The following is a 9,603-nucleotide window of genomic DNA, read 5'->3' on the forward strand; positions in this document are numbered from 1 at the left end:
ATTACAAACTGTTAAGGTATGTCATTTGGTCCATATTTTAGTCTTTTAAGTAAGGTGCATTTTTATTGATAAACATAGCAAATAAAGCCTCAAAGTAGAAAAATTATTGGATATGAATAGAAGTGTAATGTTGTTTGTTTTATATTATACCTTTGAAATACAAAAATATTGACAAATGGACGTAAGAATATGAAAATTACACGTATGAATGAAGAAGGGTGTACCCGATTAATTATCAAATCATTAATGATTTAAATTGAGTTGAATAGGAATACACTTAATTAAATGCTATGAACATATAAATCTTGAATCTGTCCATGATATTGTTTTCAAATTCGTAAATGCAAATGTATATTCGAGATCGTAAATGATTTTTATATAATTTTTATTTAGTAACTGTATCAGTTTATTTTCACAAACTGATCGACGCCCAGACGCCCAAATAGATTAATTGTTGTTTAGACATTATGTAAATGCATAAACGTATTTTGTGATTTTCCACCATGTTTTGGCTTATTGAGTCATAGCCTTGACCTTTTTTTACCATGATATATATAGTGACTAAAAAGGAAAAGAAATCGTTTACCAGCTTGAAAACTAAACTATTTTGAGCCAGTTTTTACTATGAATGAAATCAAAAGCACATGTTTTATAAGACCAAAAACAGGCAAAATGAAAAAAACCTTATTTTGTCATGGTAAACAAGATGTGTTTGCAATAAACTGTATCACATGAAGACTAATTTACATTCAAATATGTATTTTTGTATGACAAGCCTCTACCCCTTGCGACGCAAAATCTGACACCCCGAGCGACACTTTATATTTTGATGAATAACAGTTTTAAAACCAATTGATTTTAACTAAGAAACTGGTATTTGGTATAGGTCAATGAGAGGAATACAATTCTATATAAACGATACGGAGGAAAGCTGTGTAAAGTAGTTTTTATACCAAAATTTGCATATAAAGGCTCAAAATCGGCAACACGGAAAACTAGGGCGAGGTGTTTGAGAAAACGGAGCACTGAAAACGACTGCTTCTGCTTTCAGGAAATAGATTATGTTGAGGTTCCTTCCGTGCAATACATTATATGGTACTGAGATTTCTAAAAATAAGAAATTTTGATGCTTGAACTTACCTTGTTACTTTTTCGTCGCTTCAAAATTGCCACCCCATGTCAAACATAGCCGACACCCCGCATGTGGCGTTCTACACGGTGATATATGTAATGTACAATATATATATACCACTGATATGCCCTCTCAGCCGAAGTCGTAATCTAATTTCAATGAAAGAAAGTATTCGAAAGCTTGCCTACCTGTGCAATATGTTATTAACCGGTGGCCAGATCGTCTGATTTAAATTGCACAAAAATACGACCACCTGATGGTATAAAACTATAGAATAGAATAGAATAGAATAGAATATATAATCCAATTCAGTCACGTCTCAGTCATTACAGCTGAACGGACGTGCTGGGCCAGCTCTCCTTTACCCGCTATCTTCGATGAGGGTTTACAGTTAGATATCAACGACTTACTACTTAAGATGACAGAAACCAATCCATGCCGTACAGATAGACGTAGTAGTTGGCGTACCCGCGTTAACATGCACTCCAAAACCATTGTATCATGGGGAGTGTTATGCTGATTAACGTCCGAGGGCTGTATCCTAGGCTGTTGGGTGATACGACCTTCATTTCACTGCCTCACGGCTTTGGTCCTGATAACGCTTCCTGTCATCTTTCGAACTACGTCCGAGATCATCTACCAGTACTCCATCACACAGGCACTTGTTTCTATCCATACGAAGGTCGACTATCCATATAAATAGAAGAAGGTGGCTAACGAAATTTTTTTTTAGGTCACGACAGTCTCCGCTTGGGACGCTTTTTCTACCCTTCAACTTAATGCTAAAAATCCCTACCTTATATGAATCGATTCAGTGAATATTTTCCTTATACACTAAACTAATTTCATAATCCCCACAGTGTTCCTCTTCACGGTAATCTACTCTCAATTCACTAAAGCATGTCCAAAAGTTCAACTACCATCTTTTCAATGTATCTACTTCCTACATATTGCGACCTCCACTACTTGTTCCTGACCCACGGCATCAAAATATGTTAAAGCTCACCAAACGTCTTCGGGCACCGAGCCGACCCTGCGAGGGCTGTATAGCCAGTCAAGGTCGTTAAACACCACCAAATATATAATAGAATATTTTTATTTCCCAAATTACAGGGCCCATAAAGGGCATAAAATCAGATACAATTGATTTACATAATTGGTAACAACAACAATAGAGGCATATACATATATATTTGGAATATAAGCATATAAAATGAACGAACAAAATGTTGCTTCAGAAATTAACCATGAAAAAAAAATCAAGAAAGTTTAATTAAATTCGACGAACGTTTAAAAAAAGTAATTGATATGTAACAAATTTTAACTTTAACCTGTAAATTCAAAAAGAAATTCCTTTTATTCATAAAATACGGGAAAACTCATCATATGATAATTTCGTCACTTTGCTCTCCATACTCGTTTGACCATAAACAGTTTTTGTCCAGCTATCGTAAAATTTTACGAAACTATAACCGCGTAATGAACCTACATGTACATAGTTATATTATTGGCACCGCCGACGAAAGTTTGGACCAAAATGTCTCTGTCGTGACATAAATGTCAATGACTCGACAAAAAATTCAAACCAGATATCGAATCTTAGCACATAATTGATTGTTTTTTAAAAAAGAAGGAAAGTGAATTAGAATTCACGGTAGATTAAGACTTTGACAGAAAATGAACAGATATATAAAATGATACTAATTTTCGTCACTTTTATTCGCAATTACAAGCCATTGAAGAAAGACGTAGAAGGTTGATGTACTGTTAACCAATTCTGTCCGATTTTTATTTAGATGAAAATATTTTTTTTTACCAAATTCAAGTGTACGCCCGGGCGTTTTGACGTAAACGTAGCTACGTGTTGCACGATGACAACCAACATGAGCCTTAGGAGTGTTGTTCATTTTATATTTAGTTTAGTTTTTATGTTCAAGACGCGCATGGAAGAGACACTAATTGTATTAGTTACCAAATGATTATGATAGAATATGTTCCAGACCACATGTTTGATTTTGGATACATTTTATAGCTAGGAGAGCAACACATAATAGGTTAAATTTTTCGTCGTGTGAATTTTTTAAATGGGAGCTTATATCTCAGAAAATGATATAAGGAGCCTGTAATTAAATGGTTGTCGTTTGTTTATGTGTTACATATTTGTTTTTCGTTTATTTTTTGTACATAAATAGGCCAGTTATTTTTCTCCTTTGTATTGTTTTACATTGTCATTTCGGGACCTTTTATAGCCGACTATGATGTATTGGCTTTGCTCATTGTTGCAGGCCGTACGGTGACCTGTAATTGTTAATTTCTGTGTCATTTTGGTCTGTTGTGGATAATTGTCTCATTGGCAATCATATCGCATCTTTTTTACATGTATTTGCTAACTATTTGTATGGTTCTATCTATATTACTTTGTGGTGGATCGTCAGAATCATTAGTAAAACACTTCGTTAAAATGTCGAATTGATCCTCTGTCAGATTAGAAGACATTTATTGGTTTTAGTAATGACAATGCCTGACATGATGCTTGGGCCTGATGAGCTGGAAAGTAAGCTTCTGTGCTGTTTTTTTTTTTGATCAATTCTTTGATAATATCTCCTTCAATGCTGGTCCGGCAAAGCAAAAAAAAAAGTTTTGACCAATATGAAAATGTTAAGTGGATATTATGAACATTTACTTAATATGTCTAAATATCTAAAAAGTTATAGTATTCAATATGAAAATGGTATTGCAAAATTATTCTCTTTTCATTTTTTTTTTTTTGGTTATGTAGATACAAATATAAGTGATACCAATACAGTATTTGTTGTGGTATGAAAGTGTTACTGTAAGTCTGTTGTAATTAACATTTACTGTTACAATGTTAATTCACACAAATTAAGAAATAAACAAATGAGTGAAAAATGTTGAACATGTACAATGAAATATAGTTTCAGAAATCAATTAAGCCAGATAGGCCTTATAAATTTTGGTCTTACTTTTGACATAATTGAATGACTATTTACACGCAGGACCGAGTCATCAGTAGGCAGTATTAATACAACCTAGCATCATATTGCTAGTAGCGGGAGTAGCATTGTCGGGTAAATTTGTTCTTTTTTTTAAATCTGGTATATGGACAAATAATGTTTGGTTCAAATCAAAATAAAATGCTTTATCTCCCTATTACTTACATTGTACATAGAAATGATACTACTTTGAGAAATCATTGTACATGAGAGTTGTCTGTCAAATCTTTATTTCACAAAGAATGAATTGCATAACAATGAACCGAGCTCAAAGCAAAGCACTTTTATAATACACTTAGACAGAGAGCTCAATCCAGTGATATACTTTGTACTCCATGCAGGTCCTTCATGAACATCCATCAAACAGAACCATATCTCAATAACATGCCATACTACATGGTTGGATCAGAAGTCCTAAAAAAGACATGATTTTTTTTATCGTATAACTATTTTAAGTATATATGCACAGTTTGAATTTTTCACAAATTTGTTGTAAAATAATTCAGTATCTGGCAACTATCAATCGCTGCATGCACAAATTGATATAGGTTGATCATGAGTGTCCCTCTGTTGGAAAAAAAAACATACCTCCACCTAATTTTAGTCAACTGATGAAGAAACATTCTAAACTATAAAATATTATCTAAGACTTGTCAGTGTCTATATATAACTATTCACCATCGCCACTGAATCAGCGATATATGTACCCATATGTACATTAAGACTAAAATTGAAGTACATACATAATAATAAAAACTTGACATTCGGTCTTTACTACACCTTCACTCCCCAAGTCGTGTTCAAATCTGACTTCATGCGAATTTATAGCCCCCCCCCCCCTTTTCTGAAAAAAAATATGGTTTGATTATATAGAGAAACACTGGAGCATGACCGGAGCAGGTCCTCTCTTAGGCAGTCAGTGGGCACCCAGTTATGAAAATTTTTGGATTCGCCACTGGAAATATCCCTCTAATAGACTAGCATTGAAATCCAAGTTTTCTAATATGGTAGCTAGGTGGAACCTAAAACTAAAACCAGATGCTCCACAGGGTGCAGCTTTATACGACCTCAGAGGTTGAACCCTGAAAGGTTGGGGTAAGTATGGACACAACATTCAAGCTGGATTCAGCTCTAAATTTGGATTGTGATTAAATAGTTGACACAGCATAGGTTTTGGACACAGAATGAATGTGGTTTAATGAACTTAAAATAATTTTTTTGCCTTTGAGCAATCACTATGCTGTTTAATCCTCTCAAAAAAATGTTTGAAGAAATTTTCTTTTTATTTATGAAATCTGAAATGAGAAAAATTTACCCCCCCCCCCCCCCAATTTTTTTTCACATCCCCCTTTCCCTTTATTCAAAACTGATCTCAATTCAAATTTCTAATGGAGTTTGCAACAATAACTACTCATTTAAATACATCATAAAATATTAAAATGTAACAAAAAGTGCTTGTTATCACTGAATGGTAAAAATTGTTTTTATTTATCAGTTGGTAGTAAAAGTGAATATACATTGTGTATTGTATAAAACAATGAATTAAGTTGATTCAACTACTGTTCTGGACAAAGAAAGATAACTCCAATCAATTGAAAATTTCTTGCTATTGCACAATATTGTGGAATTAGATATTTCTTGCTATTGTGCAATACTGTGCAATTGAAAATATTTGCTATTGCACAATACTGTGCAATTGAAGATTTCTTGCTATTGCGCAATACTGTGCAATTGAAAATTTCTTGCTATTGCACAATACTGTGCAATTGAAGATTTCTTGCTATTGCTGAACACTGTGCAATTGAAAATTTCTTGCTATTGCACAAAACTTAATATAATAATTTTGAATCCTGATTTGAACCAACTTGAAAACTGGGCCCATAATCAAAAATCTAAGTACATGATTAAATTCAGCATATCAAAAAAGCCCAAGAATTCAATTTTTGTTAAAATCAAACTTAGTTTAATTTTGGACCCTTTGGTATTTAATGTAGACCAATTTGAAAACGGGACTAACCAGATGCTCCGCAGGGCGCAGCTTTATACGACCGCAGAGGTTGAACCCTGAACGGTTGGGCAAGTATGGACACAACATTCAAGCTGGATACAGCTCTAAATTTGGATTGTGATTAAATAGTTGACACAGCATAGGTTTCTGACACAGAATGAATGTGGTCTTATGAACTTAAAATATTTGTTTTGCCTTTGAGCAATTCACTTTGCTGTTGAATATTAATCCTCTCAAAAAAATGTTTGAAGAAATTTTCTTTTTATTTATGAAATCTGAAATGAGAAAAATTTAACCTCCCCCCCCCCCCCTCCACATTTTTTTTTCACATACCCCTTTCCCTTTTTCCAAAACTGATCTCAATTCAAATTTCTAATGGAGTTTGCAACAATAACTACACATTTAAATACATCATAAAATATTAAAATGTAACAAAAGGTGCTTGTTATCACTGAATGGTAAAGATTGTTTTAATTTATCAGTTGGTAGTAAAAGTGAATATACATTGTATATTGTATAAAACAATGATTTAAGTTGACTCAACTACTATTCTGGACAAAGAAAGATAACTCCAATCAATTGAAAATTTCTTGCTATTGCACAATATTGTGCAATTAGATATTTCTGGCTATTGCACAATACTGTGCAATTGGAAATATTTGCTATTGCACAATACTGTGCAATTGAAGATTTCTTGATATTGCGCAATACTGAGCAATTGAAAATTTCTTGCTATTGCACAATACTGTGCAATTGAAGATTTCTTGCTATTGGTGAATACTGTGCAATTGAAAATTTCTTGCTATTGCACAATACTTAAAATAATAATTTTGAATCCTGATTTGAACCAACTTGAAAACTGGGCCCATAAACAAAAATCTAAGTACATGTTTAGATTCAGCATATCAAAAAAGCCCAAGAATTCAATTTTTGTTTAAATCAAATTTAGTTATTTTTGGACCCTCTGAACTTTAATGTAGACCAATTTGAAAACGGGACCAAAAATTAAGAATCTACATACACAGTTAGATTTTGCATATCAAAGAACCCAAATTATTCAATTTTTAATGAAATCAAACAAAGTTTAATTTTGGACCCCGATTTGGACCAACTTGAAAACTGGGCCAATAATAAAAAATCTAAGTACATTTTTAGATTCAACATATTAAAGAACCCCAAGGATTCAATTTTTGTTAAAATCAAACTAAGTTTAATTTTGGACCCTTTGGACCTTAATGTAGACCAATTTGAAAACGGGACCAAAAATTAAGAATCTACATACACAGTTAGATTCAGTATACCAAAGAACCCCAATTATTCAATTTTTGATGAAATCAAACAAAGTTCAATTTTGGACCCTTTTGGGCCCCTTATTCCTAAACTGTTGGGACCAAAACTCCCAAAATCAAACCCAACCTTCCTTTTATGGTCATAAACCTTGTGTTTAAATTTCATAGATTTCTATTTACTTATACTTAAGTTATGGTGCGAAAACCAAGAATAATGCTTATTTGGGCCCCTTTTTGACCCCTAATTCCTAACCTGTTGGGACCTCAACTCCCAAAATTAATCCCAACCTTCTTTTTGTGGTCATAAACCTTGTGTTTAAATTTCACTGATTTTTATTTACTTATACTAAAGTTATTGTGCGAAAACCAAGAATAATGCTTATTTGGGCCCTTTTTTGGCCCCTAATTCCTAAACTGTTAAAACTAAAACTCCCAAAATCAATCCCAACCTTCCTTTTGTGGTCATAAACCTTGTGTCCAAATTTCATAGATTTCTATTCACTTAAACTAAAGTTATAGTGCGAAAATAAAGAAAATGCTTATTTGGGTCCTTTTTGGCCCCTAATTCCTAAAATTTTGGGACCAAAACTCCTAAAATCAATCCCAACCTTCCTTTTGTGGTCATAAACCTTGTGTTTAAATTTCAAAGATTTCTATTTACTTATACTAAAGTTATGGTGCCAAAACCAAGAAAATGCTTATTTGGGCCTTTTTTGGCCCCTAATTCCTAAAATTTTGGGACCAAAACTCCCAAAATCAATCCCAACCTTCCTTTTGTGGTTATAAACCTTGTGTTAAAATTCATAGATTTCTATTCACTTTTACTAAAGTTAGAGTGCGAAAACTAAAAGTATTCGGACGACGACGACGCCAACGTGATAGCAATATACGACGAAAAATTAAAATTTTTGCGGTCGTATAAAAATGTGAAAAAAATATATTCTAAATTTTGCACCTGTCCTAAGTCAGGATTCTGCCATGATGTAGAGTAGTTGTCGTTTGTTTTTGAAATTTATACTGTTTCTCGTTTCTCGTTTTTTTATATAGATTAGACCGTTGGTTTTCCCATTTGAATGATTTTACACTAGTAATTTTGGGGCCCTTGATAGCTTAGTCAATTTATCATTTTGTAACTTGCAACTGTGTAATTTCAAAATTCTATATTCGTAAATTGTTAATTTGTAACTTGTATCTTTGTACACAAATTCTTAATTTGTAAATTGTCAATTTGTAACTTGTATCTTCGTCATTTCAAAATTCTTAATTCGTTAATTGTCAATTTGTAACTTGTATCTGCTTAATTTCATAATTCTTAATTGGTAAATATAAAATTGTCAATTTTTATATTGATGTTTTGTAACTTGTAACATGTCGATTCGTTAAATGTCAATGCGTGAAATGTGTGTAATATGACATCGTTGTATCATGTTACTAACGATCATTATGACGACAGATGGCGTTCGGTTTCTTCTTATGTGTATAAGCCTCCTGTAAGTAGGAGCACCGAAATACACCATATGGAATATATACCTAAGTAATGTAAATCAATTATGTACAGCACATACATATAAAAGAAAAGGAATAGAAAAATACATTGTTTGTTTTATATGGCATGTATACCAGGGACTCAGTTTTATATAGAGGTGACCTCGAACAGGAACATATATACTGTTCCCAGCCTCGAATAAACATGTTTGTTTACTGTACTGGTCACCAAACCTGTGAAGGGGTGTGTCACTTCCTGTATTATGGTACATATAGATGTGTCGCTGGAATGGACTTCCTTATCAACTTCGCAAATATATTACTGTCACTTGGCAAGAACTTTCTACTTAATATTTGACCGGGTCAAAATTAGACTAAAAACATGAAATATAAGACGGTGCTGGAATAAATATTCATACTAATATTGTTCTTGGCCGCAAATTTTGGACTAAATGTTGAAAATTTCAGAAAAAAAGATGTAATGTGATTAGAATTGGAAATAATGTACATGTACAAGTTCGGAGACAAAACGACTAGAAAAGAATTAACATTGAGGGGCATATTGCTCACATACTAGGCGTCGGGGAAAAAAACCCAGTAGTTTCACAGTCTTAAAAGGAGTTTTTAGAACAAGTATGCAAATTTCATGTAGATCTATATACATGTAAAAAAGAA

Source organism: Mytilus galloprovincialis, chromosome 4 (assembly GCF_965363235.1).
Source record: "Mytilus galloprovincialis chromosome 4, xbMytGall1.hap1.1, whole genome shotgun sequence".
Taxonomy (NCBI): domain Eukaryota; kingdom Metazoa; phylum Mollusca; class Bivalvia; order Mytilida; family Mytilidae; genus Mytilus; species Mytilus galloprovincialis.